Raw genomic sequence first — 21,085 nt, 5'->3', positions numbered from 1 at the left:
GTGTATCAATATAACCGTGCACATTTCTTAAAGTCTTCAAGTCATGGTTATGGTTTGTCTGAACTAGTGTGATAGTGTTAGTGCAGTGTGCACCCATGAAATTGTATTTGATATGTTGTTCTTAATTGTCTAGTGCTAAAATGACTCCAGATCAAAAGAAAATTATTATGTGTGCCATTCTAAAAGAATATATTTTGGCAATATCATCATGTGCAGATGGTCGCATACAATAGATTAGTGAAAGCGGCATCTTCATTAAAGACCTCACTAGCGCTATATGGGAGAACACATAGCGTAGGCTCCGAGGTGAAGGCCAATATGAGTTACTGATTCCAACAGGGATTCAAGAATTTGACCCCCACCACAAGGTTAGGACAATGTTGGGCAATATGAAAGTTTGTTGCAGAGACTTGAAGAAAGATGTCCCTCCCACCACCGATATGGCAAAAGTAGAGCTCTGGAACAAATTATGGGAGGAACAAAAGGTCAATATGAATCAAGTGAAAGCTTAGGACCAAGCTTCCTTACCCAAGAGATTGAAGATGGCCCAAGATGTGCAAGCGGATGTGGGTGGGCGATCAAATGCCAATGGCACTTGCACAATCATGCGCACGGCATCGAATGTCAAGTGCACTCATCTGATTGGCATTCCCCACAAGGCCCTGGTAGAAGGTACAAGGGTTGGAGCAGGCTCTTTCAGTGTGTGCACATTATACACCATTAAAGGCATCTCTTTCTTTCCAGAGCACAGTATATATGTGGGAAAATGCTACAAGGGAGGGGGTGAGGCAAAATTGGATAGCTTTGAGACAGAGCAAAGAATGCAAACACTTCACCCCTACATTGTAAGATGCATTGGCTTTACCATAAAAGCTCCCTGGATCACAATCTTTCCATACTACAATGGGGGCACCTTGGGAGACATGATGTGCCGCTTGCCATTCGTCCACGGAGAGTTCAGACACCACATGCACATGCTACAACACGGCTGGAGGTCATTGCCACCAATAAATTTGCACTTACCAGAGATAAAGACTGCATGGATCAAAGCACTGATTGAGCAGATGCCAACAATTTATCACGCTTTAATTGATGGCGCTATGACTACTCACTCGACTGGTATAGTGCATAGCAATATACACCCTTTCAACATAATGGTGGACTTTACTCACACAAATAAATCCCATGTTGGCATCATTGATTGGGGAATGATGCTTAAAATGCCAGCTAAGCATGTATCAAATAACTATTTGCATCCAAGTGGACAGTCAAACCTAGCAGCTTTGGAGGCACAAAAAGCAAGGGAAGGAGAGATTGCAAAGCGACCGCCGTGGATTGCTCTAAAAATACATGATCCACAGTGCACACATGCATACACAAAAGCAAGCGATATTTATGAATTAGGTTATCTATTTGACATGTTGATAGACTTTTGGAGTGCAACTAGGAAATTTTATTCCATAGAAGAATTATTTCATTAGGAAAAGTTTGGACTCAAAAATGGGCCTTGTAAGAATTATTGATGTGGCATAGCTTTCAAAAAGCGGGGATCGGTAAATTTTTTGCAAATAACATCCAAACTTGTCAGAGGTTGGATATCTACAATCTACTCTTCAAATGCTATCTATTGATATATAGCATGCATGTATCGGACATTGCCTTCATGTAGATCTAGAAAAAGGTGATTTTAGATTACCGTAACGGTAACAAAACCTGGCTGATTGAAAACAAATGGCATAACTTTCATAGAAGTCATCCAAACTTTTCGAACCTTGGCTCTTTAGAATCCATTTTTCAAGAACTTTCCAATGATAGGTCATATCATGGGGTTCTAAGCAATATTTAGAGGGGTCTACCGGGTTGCTTTCTTTTGTACAACTTTGATGATGTGGCACTCTTAAAAGGCCCAAAAATGAGTTCAAAATTTTTCTAATGTACCACCACGATCAAGATGTCATGAGAGCCATTTAGATAAAAGTAGACTGTTGGATGAAGTTAAGAGAGCGGGAAACTAGAAGAAATACATTACATGTTTTGATCTTTTTCAAAGAACATTTAAAGATAGACCTTAATCCTTTCCAACGACTGCTTGTTGAAATTGCGCCATCTTTTTACCCGGCCTGAACATTTTTGTGCTATACATTTGTCTTGTTGTCTGGGTATTTCATTTGTATTGAAGTCTATTATCTGGGTTTGGGGTGGTTCACCTCATTGAGTCATGTCTTGTATTTCAATTGGATTAATTGTCTTGTATTTCAATCGAATTATCTTTAGTCATTTGTCTTGTGCTTCAATTGGTTTGGTTAGTTGTGATTTTGTCTTTCGCATCAATTGTGATTTGATTTAAGGGGCCTACAACGTGTTATGTAGTGGATAAGACTGTTGTCTTTGTGTATCTGTGAGACTGTTGAATTGTGAGAATATATTTTTGTCAACGATATTGAATATTTTTCTATTTGTCCAATTGCAGCTCTAAGATACTATGGCCGATGAAGAACAAGTTTGGGGTACCCAATCAGTGCCTGATGATCAACAACAAGCAGATGTTAATGCATTTCAGTGCATAAAATCTCTAGCACATGGTATGTTGGCACCGTGACGTGCACTGCTCGTTGACTATCAAAATGGGCAAATCCAAACCACATGCAATGGAAAGATATCAATAAAGAAGTGACCAAGGATATGATTAAAACAATATGGCCATGTGAGGACGCAGAGATAAAGAAACGAAGGTGGAAGGTATCGAAGTGCCTCCACAAAGCGATCAAAGAAAATGCTGAGAGGATCTACTTGGAAGTTTATAGACATCCACTGCACAATGAAAATTGTGTGGTATATTTTGCAAAAATGTTGTATGTTCTTTTAGTGCAACAGCGACCAATAGAATTTTTTTTGAAGGAGACAATTGTTGCCACCCATGATATGAGGGAGAGTTGTGTCACTTATACCCAAGATCAGCTGGCATTCATAGTTGAAGGGGGCGACCTAGAGTTCAAAAAGGAGAAAGATATTTACATGACACAGCTAGCAGATGATGATGCAAAAATAACACGGATTTCTATAGCCACCCAGACACCCCAACCATCACAGGTTCGGATGGAGCAAAGTATTCATCGCTTAAGCCAAGATATTCAGAATCTGACAGAGCGAGTGAATCCTTCGCATGTACAAGGGACACACATTAGTCACCTTGTCTTGCATCCAGATTTGGGCCCCTCGTCTACTTCGGATGCATCTTCATCTTACCAATGTTGAGTTTGCTACAATAATGTTGATGGATTGAGTGGATATTATACATTGAAATGTGGTCATTATTATCACTTCGTCTGTTTAATTTGTTTAATGCAAAATATTAGCCGATGTGAAATCTGTTCACAAGATATTCCACAAGGAATATATGATATGTTTGGCATCGCAAATGAGTATAAATTCAAGCAAGCCTCCCCAGATACCCCAAGCACAATTAGAAATCTGTTTGGTGACCAAAATGCAGGTTCTGAGCATAACAGTTGAGATCGACAAACTATGTATAGTCGTTACTATAATGCATTGTATATGATTAAAACACAGTTGAATACAAGCTCTTTCATCATGGTTTCTGACACAATCTTGAATCTACTCTCATGCTATATTGAATCTGTGAAGTTGTTATCTGGTTCTAAATCTAAGTGTTGTGGGTCTTCTTGTAATTCAGCTTCCACATCTATTTTTAGATTCTCTTCTATTTCTTCTATAGTGCATTGAGATACACCGATATTGAACTCTTCTTCATCTTTGTTTTGACAATCATACAACCAGGTTGGCATTTCCTCCTCATAGCCAGCAGAATAGCTTTTCGTTTCAAAACATATACACTAATTTTTCAGCTTTGTCTGCTAATAATCTATTGCAAATAGTGCTATGAGCATACTTGTACATACTCCAGTTTCTCTTTGAACTTGAGTTTGCTGCACATTGTGCCACTACTTTCATTACAAGGAGACGTAAGGTCGAGTAATGCTCTCCACCATTCATCATCCGCTACTTCCATGCAGGTTGCTCTTTTTCCATTGACTATACAAAATCATTTTCAAAAGGACCTTCTTTCAATCTAAATGCACTCATTTCTTTGATACAATCAATTTGGTCTTAGACGTTGGAGTAGAACATGTTGACCACCTGATAGAAATCACTGACCACCTATGTATTGAATTGCTCCGAGTTGAGCATATAAGCCACACTATGGAGAGGAATATCAGCGCGCTTCCATCTTGCATGAAAATACTTTGGCAAAATTCTTCATTGTTTACCAAAGAATGGTAGTCGCCACTCCTTCTCTGCTACAGAATCTTTTAGCTATTTTCAAGACTCTGTTGGACTGACCACCATATCATCCACACTTTGTCCATATTTGGAACTTTCTGATCAAGGTTGCAAATTGCAAACATAACAGACATCATTATATGGTATGCATCCATTATACTCCTCCACCAAAGCAGTCTTGTTTATAGAGACACATAGACATGTAATTTTCTCTTTAACTTTTTCTTTTTTCTAATGCTACCATTCATCAAAAGCTGTGCAATTGAAAGTGTCAATTACAGCACACTTATTACGGAGAAGTGATTCCTATGTATAAAAATGAGTGCAAAATTGAGTTTCAGCAAGAAGTTTCAACATCGCTGACATGCGCATTCTTTACAAATCGAGCACTCTTTATCGTTTCAAGATAAATCTCACAACTTGGTGCATTGTGTCAATTATTTTGGCGAACCATGTGGTTTCTTCATTAGTGTACCAATCCTTCAGCACCAAGTTTAAGCTGTACGCATTACAACTATTGGCAAAATGGTATGGAAAGTACTTCTTTATTAATTTGCTAGCATTTTTATAGTTTTTTGTATTGTCTATGACTACTTGAATGACATATTTAGCTCCAATTTCTTTAATTACATTAATCGAGACCTCAAAAATGTATTTGCCACTTTTAATTGCACTAAAACTATCAATCGCCTTTATGAACGTTTCTCCCCTTGGACAAACCAACATTACATTGATTAGTGGTCTTCTTTGAACATTTGATCAACCATCACGCACAATTGTACATCCTGAAAGCGAAACATTTCCAAGTATTATTTTGGCAACACGCTCTTTGACTTTGATATAACATTTGTCCAAGAGAATATTTTGTATCGTGTGATAAGAAGGAGATGAAAATCCTGGGCCAAACTCACCAATTTTCTTTCAACCGGCTTTTCAATGATTGCTAGCAATTGTTTTTGACGCATTTGATCAAGTCCATCTTCATTGTGACGCTTAAAAGGAATTATGCTTGACATTTCCTCTCCTTGCACAGGCTGTTCTCCAAGGTTAGTTGGCGTCACCACAGAATCAGTAGAGTAAATATTTGGCTCTAACTACTCTTGACTTGCATCCATAACAGATCTATATATCTGATGTCTCTTGCCACCCTTTTTGGCGAGCTCTTCTCTCAAATGATTTGCAATTGCAGGTGCCCGAGAATGTTCACATTTCTAATGCTACCCAAAAAATGGTCCTAATATGTGGTGCATCGATTGATTTTGTTGTGAAGCAAAATTAACATTGTCACTCCATATATCGACCGCATATGTTGTGAGCATAATCCTAGTCTTTGCCATGAGTTTTTTGTTTTTTTGGCTTCTTCGTACCACTTCTGCCGACATTTTTCTCCATTGCTTTTTTAATCTAAAACTGAAGACATAAGAACTAGATGTTCTATTTTTAAAACATTTTTCTTCTTTTCGATATATATAAAAAAACCAATCACTAAGAAACTAATCAAATCTGCACAATATGAGATTTGCAATGTACTCTAGTCAATCCACATATCGATCACCTATGTTGTGAGCAAACATACACATTTCAATGCACTCCCTGCATGGCATTATAAATAGAACAATGCTATGAATTTCTCAATGAAATTATTATTATGATGATTATTATACATCCTCTTTGATTTGCAAACAATAAGATACATCTAATTTCAAATTCTACAAAGAATAATCAACTTCTACACTAAAACAATGTCAATTATTTGCAAAACACACAGAAAAGAAATAATATTTATGATTGGTCATGTCATGCACTTATAATCTTTCATAATACATAATGAACTCTCTATATAAATCAATGCATGAAAAAATGCAAAAAAATCTTCAATATAATTACACAATTGAGGACTACTTGTACCCAGTCAAGGATTGTAGCCCCCTTAATGCATCCAATTCAATATAGAAAAGCTATTTTCACCCAATTAAGGATTATAGCTCTTATATTGTGCAATGACAATGTATATCAACTCAAATCTATGATGGTGAAAAATGCAAGACTTCAAGGATCTTTATATGCCCAATACACTAGTACACTATCGACTCGTCATTTGCATATGCTCATCTTCTAAAACCAATTGCAGCCCTCATATGGACCAATGGCTTTGTTGCAATGAGCATGAGTCTCCAAATTCTCAATTGTTTTGGTTTCGTACCTTTATGTTTGGTGAAGGATTTAAATATTCTTAGAAGTGGTTACCGAATTAAGAATCATGTTTGGCCCTAAAAAAGGACCTGTGACTCTCTAACCTTAGGCCAATTCATAAGAAGATGACTATACCCTGCACTCAGATACACTCCTCAGGGATTTTCCTAGTCAAAGCACCACACTAAGCACGAGGTTTACTTTATATAATTACACCCGTTGAGTTTTTTTTTCTTTGCGGGTCCGTCGGGAAAGTAAAAAAACCCGACGGGCCCTGAGGGATTATGCTTTTACCCGGCGGGCTAACCAGCTCTATGGGTTTCCGCACGTCATCAAAATCACGTTAACAATTAACATGATCAAGTCTTTTTCTTGTGTAATTACTAGAGTTATTAACGTAATCACACGATCGTGATCACGTCAATGAAATCCCGAGAGAGAGAGAGAGAGAGAGAGAGAGAGAGAGAGAGAGAGAGAGAGAGAGAGAGAGAGAGAGAGAGAGAGAGAGATAATTGCAACATCCACCACATGCATTCAGAGCAAGACCTCATGAAATGAACTTTCCTCCTCTCTCGAATGTGAGCCTATCGAGATCCTCTACTTGCAAAACGATGCAAGTTGATCGCAATGTGTCCCTTTGCTAAGCTAGCCTTCACCCGCTTTGCCTTCTTACTTGTCAAGATCCAACTTAGCAAGCCTTCATGCATGCCTCATTTTTACATTTATCTCCTTGACAAAGCTTAACTTTGATACCATTTTGAGATTAGAGGAAGCTGGAACCCTAACTCTTTGCACAACCACTACCCTTTATATAGGTACCCCCAAGCAGTTCAGACTGGCCCTTGGCCTGACATAAAACTTGCGGATGGTCTATTTGGAGTGTCGTTACTTCCATTGCATACGTAGGTGAAAGCTTTATGTGACATTGTAAGTTGTGTGCTTTTTGAGGAGCTTTTAGGCTTAGATTAGGTCGTCTTTGAGTGGTTGATGCATTAGACAATGTCAGAGTATGAAGGTTGACACTCATTTCATTATGAAAACAAGAAAAAACTAGTGTTTTTGGACACTTTCCACTACCTTTTGATGATTTGACTAGGAGTAGGGTAAGTAGATATCAAGGTGGGTTTTCAACCTATTTCCCCACTTGAGGCGTCATCAGTGAGTTATCTTGGAGAATTTCAAAGATTGCAGGTCCCAACCTCAATAGGCAAGCTAGAAAAACCCAAAAAATTAGCATTTTAAATCACAACTGGTCTTGGTAAATCTATACAAAAGCTTTGGTAAGCCAAAGGCCAACTTTGAGAGAATATTTCAAAGTTTGACCAAAAAATAGATTATTATCTCCTTGGTGGTTTATGCTTGTGAATTTAAATTTTTTTTGCCAAAATATTTTGAAATACTTTGTATAAAACTTGAATGATGTCAAAAGATCAAAAAAATGCATTTGCAACACAGTAGAGATAATAATCACGATTATATCTCTAACCAAAGGGAGTGACTTCAGCTCTACCAACACCCTCACCAAGTAAAGATCAAACATTTTTGCAATAAATATATAGACTTGGAGTTCATTTGAGTGTGAATTTTCATGATGACTCCACCTATACCTTGAATAATAGGAAATTGATAGGTAAGTAATTCAAACTAAATCCAAATTTGGCAAGACCTTTAGACAGACTTTAAAACTCCTTGTATTGCAATTTTGTGTCACACAAAGTGGAAAAAAATGTGATTCTAGCCAAGAAGATAATAATCGTGATATTATCTCCTAACTTGAAAGTGTAAAATTTTCATTCATTGACTATACCATAGCCTAGATCACGTTGCATTTGGATAGTGGTTCAAGTTTGAAGCCATTCGGACATATTAGGCCTAAAATTCACAAAAGTCCAAAAACAGACACAAAATTTGGCCTATAGAATTGAAAATTGAACCAAACTTCATGAAACTTGGCAAATCTTGTTTATAGAGGAAGAATTGAGGGAAAGTTCACAAAGTGGGAGAATTCTTTCATTCTTACCTCAGAGATAATGATCTCAATTATTATCTCTTAATCTAGAAAGTCCATTTTTTGGAAAATTTTCAAAAGTTGTTAGGTCTATGATAGAAGTAGAGTGCTTGTGCCAAATTGCAAGTGATTTGGATTGGTTTTAGCTAATATTGGTAGTTGATTGATACAAAATTTCTACAAATCCCTAGAACAAAAGAAAAATTGCACAAAACTAGTCCAAATTTATTGAAATTTGACTCAGGGCTTATTCGAGATATACTTAAACAAGGGGTACCAACAAAAGTGGAAAATATTGGGGTTTTGACCCAACAGATAATAATTGTGATGATTATCTCCTATTAGCCAGAGAAAGAAATTTTTCACAGTTTCTTTCCACCATTGTTAATAGATACATCATATAGAAAGCTTTAAAAATTTAGATTCAATTGGACATTGTTTGCCACATGAAGTTGCATTTTCTAGAGTTGAAGGGTGCACATTGACATTGTTGACTGCTTTGACAAGGTTGAAGCAACATTTTGCATCAAGAATTCTTTTATATCAGTGTGATCATCAGACTAAGTTATATGCTTTTGATTCCACAAGGAGATCAAAAAGAGCTTGGGAAGTTTCCAATTTGAATTGAATGCATCCAAAATGGGTTGGTATTGGTACACGAAGACAGGTGTTCATTTTCATTGAGGAGTTCAAGTCTTTATGTATTGAAGGTTAGGTTGTTTTGTTTCAAATCAAGGTTATAACCAAGAGACTGAGAGTAGAGTATCCACAAAAGAAAGCATAAACCAAGCAAGACCTTTGAAGGCTATAGCGGAAGAAGTGCCCCAGACACTTACTCCGACTCAAGTTCTGAGATGTCTAGTTTTTCAACCCAATCAGAGGTTGGAACCTCACTCAAGTTCAAGCACATTCTGAACTTTTAAAAGGCTAACAAGCATGAGGCTTATTTAGATCCTAACGAGGAGTATGCTATAATACTAGATGACCATATTGTCCAGTTTGAAGGGGAGGTTAGAGCAAACAAGAAAGATATCTTCTACATGGACCAAAACGGGGTGCAATACTTCAAAATACAAAATCGTGACGTTGTAGACTGATGGGGATTGGAGGTTGACACTGTGATTCCAAACATGGCCATGAAGGAAGGATTGTCAATATTAGAGTTAGAAGGTTGCGACCTAATAGACACCAAACCTCTAAAGTGCATACCTGCTGACAACCCAAGGCTTGGAGTCTATTGTTGGGAGGACAAAATATTATGGACTTGATTTGGACTGCTCATGCCAAACCAGGACAATTGCCACCCTTGAAAATCATGTATATTTTCAAAATAAGGGAGAAGGGCTTAGCAAACCTTCCCGTCCATCTTAGGGATTGTTATAACAATAACTTTGTTACGGATGACTCCAAAGGAGATTGAACAGACAAAATACCAGGGATGCTCAATTTGAGAAGTCATTATGAGAACAATACTTGAAATAAAACACATTTTGGGACCAAACAAGAGAGCCTATGGTAGCATGGCCAATCAACGGGGAAGTACGGCTCAAGGTACTCACCTCAGTGGGGTAAAGATTCAAAAACCACCATTAACCAAAGACAAACAAGTGACACAAGGACAAGAAGGGGTCCACACAAGTCACACCTACCAAAAAACTGGTTTTAAGGCCTAATGGGAGAAACAATAGCCAGGACAGTGGGTGCAGAACATCATCGTAGAGTCAAACTAGTTGATTTCCAAAAATGGGTCCAAAATATATAGTGGGTTAGGGGATTTGTATAACCATTTAGCAAGCTTCAAACACGTCTGAGATGTGAACGTATAACAGACTTCCATACGTAATTTGAGGGGTTTGGGATGATGTTAGAAGGACAAGATTTGACTTGGTTCCACACCACAACTCCTGGATCAATAACCAATCTATCGGCTTTGGCTATGAAAGATTTTTTGCTGCTTGCTCAAAAATAGGAATCAAGCATAGCACTGTGACACAAATCTATAGCTTCAAACAAAAATAGGGAGAAACCATAAGAGATTGTGTGGGTTGGATGAGGCAATACATTGATAGGTGCGCGGAGTTGGAAATTATAACCGAGGAAAGGCTTGTCTCGCTGTTCTTAGAGGGATTACTCAACAAGGATTTGCATGCCATTTTGTATAGTAAAATCATACGAGTTGGGAAGCATGTGACCTGGTGATCCTAAAACTTGACGGTATGGTAGAGCACTTTTTCTTAAGGTATCAAATTGTAAGCACCCATGTATTGGTTTGTTTTGCAAATCTTGCAACTTGTCAAGTAGTCTATGAATAATAGATATAGTATTCATTGTGGCTTGGTACCGACTCAGTGCAGGCTGCTCCTTTCTTAGTTGTGGGTGTGATTTTTATCTTTTTTGTTTTACTAGACCGTTGGTTAGCTCGGTTTTTGCTTCTAGAGTTGTACTTGGTAGTGGTACTATGGCCTTTCCATCTACTATCCCTCTTGCTAGTTCAGGGGCTCTTCCTGACTTCCTCTCTTTAAAGGTGCCTCCTCTTTTCTTTGCCGTATTACTCAGATAATCCCAATACTCGTTTGATAGTTTTGATTTCTTTGTAGGCCTTCCAGATGCCTCTATGGTATTAGATACAAAGCTCTGCTTCTTGGTAGCTAGTGTGGTATGTTTAGATTTCCTTGATGCTCCTGTTAAAGCCATCGTGTCTAGTCCTTTAGCTTCTTGGTCTTAAGTGCTAGAATTTTGGGATGGTTTGGCTCACAAGTCATCCAATAGAAGAAATTCCAAACATACTAAGTTTTAAGCAGGTATTGGGTCTTTAATTTGGCCATGTGGGCCACCACACTATTATACAGGATTGTGCTTAGGTTGATTGGACATTTGCTATCTAGCCTGCTCTGGTGAGAAGCATGCTAAAATCTGAGACCATAGAGAGCTTGAACCCTAACTCTCTGCCCAACCACTACCCTTTATATAGGCACCCCTAAGTAGTTTAGATTGGCCCTTGCCTCTAGCCCTTGGCCTAACATTACTCCCCCATTGGAGAAGCCTTTTCATCCTTGAAAATAGTGGAAAATCTCTTCTTAAGAACACTAATGTTTTCCCAAGTGGCACATTCCTCAGATCTAATGCTTGTCGATGTACATGATGATGTGTATATAGATCATGTTAGTTGAGAATACACTCAGGTTAATGCGATTGGGTTGGAGGTTCAATAAAATAAAATCAAAATCTGGATGTCAATAATATTGTCGTTCTTATGCAATCATTTACATAAATAACTTACATCAAATACCGGATGAATGTGAGAGAGCATAGGTAATGAGAGTTTGTAGGCCATATCACCAACTTTCTTGAGTGTCTTAAAAGGCCCACAATGCATCATAGATAATTTAGGTGATGGCCCAGTGTTTAGACTTTCTGAGTGCTCTAGCACACACAAAAATACTTCTTCCGCTTCCGTGGAGGTAACTTGTTGACGTTTCTCATCAGCATAATTTTTATACCAATCATGTGCTTGTTGAACATTTTTACGAGCCAATATCAGCATGTCGACGTGGGCTTTGAGGAAATATTTGACCTATTGAAGCTTCTTAGTGGCCAACCCCAACGTAACTGGTGACCTAGTTTGAAAACCATACATAAGCATGAAAGGACTAAAACCCATCGTCACATGATTAACAATATTGTAGAAAAAATTGAGAATAGGAGAATAATCTTCCCAATTTGATTTCTTTCTTACTATTGTATGCTTGTAGCATATCCTCTAGCACCTGATTAACATGCTCATTCTGACCATCCATTTTAGGATGATCTGCAATATCGATGTTGAGTTGTGTGTCGGATCGTTTAAACATAGCTCTCTAGAAATGTTTGTTAAACTTGGGATCACAGTATTACTTCATAACCCATACAATCTATACAGATGTTTAATAAATAACTTAGCCAACTTTGGAGTTTTATTGTGGATTTGGTTGAAATAAACTTGCAAAGCTCAGTCAACCAATCCATGATCACCCATACCAAGTCATGGCCTTGTACATTGGTTGGTAATTCCACAATGAAATCCAAAGCGATAATTGAGAGATTTTTTATGAGGAAAGCATTGTGAAGGATACTCAGAGCAAGCATGCCACATCTACTATGCTAGCACAAGTAGGACCAACTGTGGTGCCTCCTGTCAATGCTATGGAGAATATGCTTAAGCACATGAATGACATGATGAATAACATGCAAAGCATGCCTATGAGAGGGCCGAGATAGCTTCCACCATAGGGGCAACCTATGGGACAACACAGACCATTGAAATGGTGTGCCATCAAAGGGAAATGGACAAACCACAAAATTAATGAATGTTGTTATAATTCTAAATATGATGGAAATGTCAAGTATGTATCGATGAGACAACAAGGACAACCCATGTATAAGTATCCACCTAACATAATCCAAAAAAACCACCTATGGCTATGGAAAGACCACCACCCATATTAAGCCACCACTACCATGGAACAATGCAGTACCCTTCATGCTGTCTGAAGGACAAGTGGATGAGCAGGCTCTAGTACCAATCATGCCATATAATGAAGCGAGTTTTGCAACTGTGGGAATAGAGGATGAGTGGTACACTTAGTCAACTCCTACCATGGTAGAACAAGTGTATCAAGAACCTTCTAACGTAGCACAAGTTACTTCATTGCAAACCAAGGAGCTAGACCACCCATGAAGACAAGAACCAAGAATTCCTGTAACTGTGGATCAAATGACCATTGGAAAAATGATTCTCCTAAGCCAAATAAGAATGTTAAACCAATAGAGTTATATTGCGTGGAGTGCGGTCGCAAGGGTGGACATTTCTAGAAGATTGTCCTAGGAATCTAGGTAACAAATGGAAGGTAGCCAGCTAACCAATAGAGGCATATTACATGGAGTGTGGTTGCAAGGGTGGATATTTTCCAGAAGATTGTCCTAGGAATTTAGCTGATAAAGGAAAGGCAACCATAAACGTAGTCAAAGTATGCCAAGGAGCTCATCAGAAAGGGCATCCACAATTTTGATTTGAGTAGTCATTAGGGCACAAGCCAAGGGTAATAGATAGAAAAGTGCAAGCAGGTTAGATACACCTAGCATGCCTTTGAAATATTAAAAAAGGGAGCAACACAAGTGACACAATCTTAGAAGACAAAAACAACGAAGGGAGATCAAAGAGAAAGTTGAGAAAAAGGTAGAGGAAATGACTCAAACATTGTCATCAAAATTTAAAGAATCGAAATTGAAATCGAGAGGATCCATATTGATCGATAAAATTTATGAACCCATCAATGAGGCCTTGGAAGCCTTCCAAGCAGGCTTGAAAGTGGGTTAGACATTAGAAACAAAATGGAAGAACTACCCAGCACCTGACATGGAAGCCGCTAAACTTGAAGCTTAGAAAAATCTAGTACAGATCATTCATAGAAAAACAAGTAGAAATTGAGACGAAATCAAAACAATGAAAAAACGCAGGATGATAAGGAGTTGGAGGAATCTCTAATGTTCACCCCAAAATATGTATATGTAGCACGTGAGTTCACCCGAAGGGTTTTTTATATTCCAAAGAGTTATAGAAATACGTGTATAAGAGGGGTTAAAAAATCAAAAAACCCTACAGGTTTATAAAGGAACATGGGTCTTTTAATTCATGACAGTGTGTGTGTAGAGGGGTTTCAAAAATGCCGCTTGAACGCACGTGCTATATGTATTTTTAAAAGGTGGAACCCCCGGGCTCTAATGGAAACTAACAAACCTGAGATAGTAGTTCCAGATAGTGAGGAGGGGTTAGATGGAGTTCACTTAGTTGAAGAAGATTAGCCAAACCACTTTTGGGAACGAGTGAGAGAAGTGATCACTATGGATTTCATTGTCAGAGAGGCACAACCGTCAAGTTTTGCTAGGCATGACACTGACTATGTTCACAAAAATAAAAAAATATTTGGAAAGCATTCCGAGTTATCAAGTGCACTCGTCCATAGAATGTTGCCACCGTTGTAATAACATTCTCCCACGTTCCACATTGTACTCATCACTTTTTTGTTTTTGTTTTTTAATTACTACCACATTGTGAAATACATTCAAGTACTTATGTCAATGTCATAGTTCCAACTGTCTTTCAAGCAGTACTTGAAAAAATCTTTTGAAAATTAAGGAGTTAGATCTTAAAAATTATACTTACACAATCAAGACAGCTCAAGGAGATTGAGTGTACAATTACCATTGAACTAGTATTGACTATGTTGTTCCTAAAAGGTGATGGCATTAGCAAAAAAGAAAAAAGTAATAAAAATGCCAACAAACATAAATAATTTAATGAAATGGAGTCTTATGAGGTTTTTTTTTAATAGCAAAACTCACAATTGTGAGTGAATTATATTGAACAGCCCAAAAAATTACAAGGTCTTGTCATGCTCTTGTTGAGCCATGACATCATCGAGGGACTATAATTACATTGGCTATCAGGGCAGCCACCCCCACCAACCCGACGCCTCCTCCTCGATACACAAGTCTTTTATTTATCCATGGCCAAGATTTTCCCCTGTCCTAGGCATTCCACCTGCTAACAGCAAGCCACAAGTAGTCCTAGTCCAATCCTCCGAGTGTTGCTTGCGTCCGAGCGTCCATATTAGCACTTTGCTTTCTTGAGTAATTTCTACGAAGCTTGCCACCTCCAAACCTCCTTCAAACACACGGCGGTTCCTTGTCTGCCATACATTATGTAAGAAGAAGTATCTGACGATTTGAGTGCTGACGAGGAGGGCAGGACTTCCTGTATTCTTGCCACCAAGGAAATGGTCAGTCTTGAAGAAACTAATTTTCCATGTTCTTTCGACCCACTTGCATATTTTCCCTGCGAGGCCTTTGATAGTCGGGCAGTCCATGAATAGGTGGGCCAGATCTTCACTAGCCATCCGGCACCCCAAGCATCAATCCGATCCAATCCCTCTCTCTTGAATCTTCACCCCCGTCGATAGAGCACCCCAAATTACCTTCCATAGAAAGACCTTCATGTGATGTGGAACCTTTGGCTTCCATATGTTCTCCATTACTTGCTCCCACCTTTCCTCCGGCCATTGCTTTTTCCAGAGCTTGTTAAGGGGGCTAGACCAATTCTTCTTATGCATCATTGCCTGATATATGCTTTTAGGATGGGATTTCCATAAGAGACTGCTTCTGGGCCCTTATGAGGTCTTAAATGAAAGGACTCTTTCACAAATTAAAATATTAATGAAAATTTCAATGAGTCAATATTTCATATAATGGCATCAAACTCCTATGAATACAGTCCTTAATCCCTCGTTCTCTAGGCCAAAAAGGTGTTCTCTAGGCCAAAAAGGTGTGCATTGAATAAAAGAAAAGACCCCCATTTCCAAGGTGGAGCATGACAATTGAAACAAGCTCATCAGGTGCTAATACTTATACTTGTGTTTATTAGAAATCTTTTAGAAAGGCGCTTTGGTAAGAGACTACATCACAACCCCAAAAAGGCATTTCTTAAGAGGTCTTAGTAATCAGAATGCTAAGACACTAAGTTGCAAGTAAAGCTGCAGAAAAACATAGAAAAAGCAACAGAAACTAGAAGCTGGAACGACAAGAAAGATTTGAAAGTGAGAAAATGTGGCACTATTTAGACTTCCCAAGGCTTTAGAAATTAGAAAGTGGGAAGGTATTATGAAGTGTGGTACTATGGCAATCTTTTCAAGGTTTTAAAAACGATTAAGCATTATGAATTGTCGCACTATGGCTATTAATGAAAGGTTCTAAAAAGTGACTAGGGATTGAAAGCTATGTAAAGCATTGGGGAAAGGTGGGAATATAAATGCTGGGAGGCTGGTGACAATGCTAGCTTGTATTTTGCACATGGTATGTTTGATTTCATAAAGTGATTGGAAACTTGCCTTTGAAAATCTTTGTTTGTCTGAGGGGGCTACCACACTAAGGCTATGGTCACGCGAGGCTTAGTTGCGTCCAAACTGTCTGACAAGTTGCAGCTTTTCACCGGCATAGTTTTGCAACTATGCCTTTTCAAGCATAGTTACAAAACTAAGCGGTTCCACTGCCGGTCACTGCCCTACTTCTCTCTCCTTATGCGTCCGGTTCTTCCTCTCTCTACTTGTTGCTCCCGGTTCTTGCTCTGAGCGCCTATAAGCATTTTTTGATAACTAAGCCTCGCTTGACCATAGCCTAAAAGGTGGTAACCCTCCCCTCCAATAACTAAGCCCAACAAGGTGATGATTCACTTTGGCATTCTAAAACAAGGTAGCCATCAAGAGGGCATAGTTGCATGCACACGGAATAGTTATGCATAGTTGTCGACAACAGATAACTATGCCTCACATGACCAAGCCCTTAGGAAACCAAAAAGGGTGCAATTTCAAAGTCCTCTTCTTTTTTTAAAAAAAAATCACAATGTTGAGTGGATTATATTATCAAAACCAAAAACATACAATTTCTTGCCATGCTCGTGTCAAGCCATGTCACCTTTAATAGACCATAGTTACATTGGCTGACAGGGGCGCCACCCCATGACAGAGAAAGGGCCCTCACCCTAGCACAAATAAGTCAGTCATTGTTTTGCCTTGTTCCACTCATCGTTGTTCATTTGTTTCCCAATGGCGATAATTGCCTCCCTGTTTTCTTGTATTATCTTTATGAATCTAGCTATTTCCATGGCATTTTTGAAGACTTGACATTTTTTGGCCGTCCGTACTTGTTTGAAGCAACAAAATCTTACAATTTGTGTTACGGTAAGGAATGGTTGGCTCTTAAACACCTTCCCTCCCAAGAAGAGATTGTTCTTAAACAATCCTATCTTCAAGGTCTTTTGAACCCATTTGCAAATCTTTCCAGCTAGGCTGCAAATCGTCGAGCAGTCCTTGAAAAGATGCGGGAGGTCTTCACTAGTCCCCCCTTTGCTTCCATGTGGAGTGGATATGTGAAGCCATTCCTTCTTTGTGTTTAATCAATCAATGCCCATGTAGGTAGTACCTGCATCCCCATACGCTTATGGTGAAAAGAATACCCAACTCAAGAACTCGTATAGTTATATCTTTGAAAAACTTTCCTTTTCCAAGCTTCACGTGTCCTTTGAAATTGAGGTCTCTCTTTCTCCCATCTCTTAAGCACAAAGGCCTTACCACCGTTGGGATTTTCATTTTAGTTGGAACCTGGCCCCAAGCTCAATACCTCCTTAGAAGTGTTAGGATTTGATAGGGATCGCAGACGCTGTCAGGATTGGATGGGGGGTGATGTTAGGAAATCCGAGCTATATGGGGCCATCTTGGGTGGGATCTTGTTTGGGAAGCCCCTTTTGTCAGCACTGGTATCCTCTTGACTATCCTTTTTTGGAAATGTGGGCCACTAGGTGGCCTCTTCTCATAAGAGGGTGGGTTCAGACGGGGGCACTAGAGACCTTCATTGAATTCTTGTGCCTCCACCCTCCTACTTCACAAGAGGTAGTATCTCTCTGCACCATCTTAGCCTGCAGTGAATCAAGAAATACCTTGCCAGGCAAGCAATAGGCTATGACGGACCTTGTCAGAGCTAGATCTGTGTCTCTATCATTCCCACTAAAAAATTAAGTGAAAGTTCTCATCTTTGAGGGGGGTGTCGCCCATTTTCCAGGTGGGGCCGGAGAATTCTCCCAATGCTTGCATGTCATCTCACAAAGATTCCCATGTGCGTTGTTGTGTCACTGACTCTTTTGAACCCAGCCAGAGAAGGAAGCATTCCCTTGTGAAGCTTGTGCATGGGGATCCATCAGGTCAGGTGGAGTCATTAGAGGTGCATAGTTCCCAAGGAGAGTGGGAAATGTCAATTGCAAAGGGGGCTATCTTGTCAGCATACCCCTTCATGGCTAGGATCGACCTCATGGGAGGAAGGTAGGGTCCACAGTAAAGAGACCTGGATGTTTTGATGGTGGCTTGGTATGCACCCAAGGTGGTGTGTGGGAAGTGCATGTGGAAAATTTGGTTGATAGAGTTTTGCCATTGATTGCAGATGGTTGGATGGAATCTTTTTGACTCCTTGAGAGCTTTTGATTACCTGCTCGATGGCTTGGTGGACATATAGGGTGGAAGTGACAACTTTCGTTGTATGGTCGCATCCTCATTTCAACTCTCTTATCGACATTATCAGGCTTGTTTGCCTCAGGTGATGAAGTTGGACTCCCCCTTATGCAAATGTATGACTTAGATGATGTTATCAGGTGGCTTTGGGTCTAGATGATGTATGGATGTTTGTAAGGTTGATGCCACTTGTTCAAAGTCAATGTATGGCTACACAGAGTGGTCTCATGATGCTTGGAACTAGTTGTGTAGAGCAATCACTATCATTATTTTTGGTGCCAATTGACGATATCTCACCTCAATGTGTTTTGACATGGAGTGAAACACGGGATTTCTTGCCAAAGTAATGGTACTCTGACTATCACAATGCACAATTGAAACATGTTGAATGTATAAATCTCCTTGTTGGCATCTGATATTTCCACGTACTCAACCTCTATGGTGGAAGAAAAATCACAATCTTTGAGAGATGATCTCCAAGAAATGGATCCTCTTAACACAATGAAAATGTAGCCAGACATAGATTTCCTATTGTTTGTGCAACCCACATAGTCTACATATGTGTAACCAACAATAGATGTATTGTTATTACCAAAGCATAAACACCTGGTTGTTGTACCCTTTGAGTACTCAAGGATGTGTTTCACTACTATCCAATAATAATTGCCAAGGCTAGACATATATCAACTAACCACTCCCATTGCAAATGCAATGTCTAGCCTCATAGTTACCATATTATACATAAGCCTACCTACATCTGAAGAATATGACACACTTGCAATTTCTACTCTCTCAGCATCCAACTTGGGAGAATATTCATTTCTTAGTTTCAAATATGACGGAACTGGGGTACTCACTGCATTTCCCACATTCATATTAGAATGTTGAAAGACCTTGTAGATATAAGACTCCTAACATAAATCAAGAATACTCTTTTACATGTTTCTCTTCAAACGCATACCAAGAGAATGATTTGGCTCGCCCAAATCCTTCTTAACAAAGTTTTTTCTCAACATTTGCTTCAAGTTGGCAATCTCCTTAAGAATTTTCTGCAATGAGCATGCCATCTACTTGTTAATTGTGAATGAATAGAGAACCATCATTAAGTTTCTGTGTGGTATATAAGCAGTGATCATCTTGACTCCTTCTAAATATTTGACACCACATAAAAGGATCAAGATTTTGATACTATTGCCTTGAACCTTGCTTTAAGCCATAAAGCACTTTCTTGATATCCTCCTGGATAAGTTGTTCAAAACCTTTAGGTTTTTTAATGTAGACTTACTCACAATCCTCATGAAGAAAGAATCCCTTCAAACTCATATAAACAATCTCCATGTACTCAATGGCTACTAATCCAAGCACTATGTGCAACATAGTCATCTTGACCATGGGTAAGAAGATTTCATCAAAATCAACTCCCTTATTCTACTTAAATCCCTTTGTAGCCAGTATATTCTTGTACTTAATCGTAGTATCATTAGATGTAAACTTCTTCTTTTAAACCCATTTGTAAGGTAAGGCTTGTTTTGCCTTCTGGAAATTATACCAAGTCCCATGCCTCATTCTTGACAAAAGAGTTGTACTTTGATTGCATGGTTTTCTCCCACTTGACCTTGTCATCTATTTGCATGGCTTCTTTGTAACAAGATGGATCACCCCACTCTATGAGCATGACATTGTCTAACTGTAGCTCAATTGGATGTGAGGATCTACTAGATTATCCCAAAACCTAGCTAGTACTATGTGCCCTATTAAGTGAGTGTTGCTAGAGGAAAGTATATATTCTGAGTTTTCAAAAATTTTGATTCAATGTCCTCGAATGTGACTTCTCTATACTCAACATCTTTGATAGGATTCTTATGGATCTTCAACTTGTTGAAGATAACATGTGAACTGAAAATACAAGATTTTGGGTTCTAGAGATAATATCCATCTCTCCATCAACACATTTACCGAGAAAAATGCACTTTGTGTGACTTTTGGTCTAGCTTTTTTTGAAGCTCTTTGGGCACATGTGCATATGCCTTGCATCCAAAGACACACAAATGATTGTAATGTGGCTTCTTTCCAAACCACAACTCCTTTGGAATCTGGTAATTTAATGGCATACTAGGTGAAAAATTAAAGATATGTACTGCTAACAGTAATGCCTCCGTCCAAAAGCCTTGAATCAAATTTTCCATAGAAAGAATGGTTGTTAATCACTCTTGAATCATTCAATTCGTCCTTTTGCAGCTTCATTCTGATTAGGCAGTAAGTTTCTTTTGAATGTCTCCCTTGCCACAAAAACTATCAAACTTCCTAGAGATGTAAACTCCATCATTATCAGTGTTGTGCAAGCTCTTGATATTCTTGCCAAACAAATTTTCTAACAATGCTAAGAATTTTTGGAAATACTTAATCCTTATGATGCAACGGATAAACCCACACCTTCATAGTAGAATCGTCTATGGAATTCCAACAATATCTAGCTCTCCCTAGAGACTTG

This window comes from Adiantum capillus-veneris, chromosome 4 (assembly GCF_014529385.1).
Source record: "Adiantum capillus-veneris isolate H3 chromosome 4, ASM1452938v2, whole genome shotgun sequence".
NCBI lineage: Eukaryota > Viridiplantae > Streptophyta > Polypodiopsida > Polypodiales > Pteridaceae > Adiantum > Adiantum capillus-veneris.
This window is presented reverse-complemented; position numbering follows the sequence as displayed.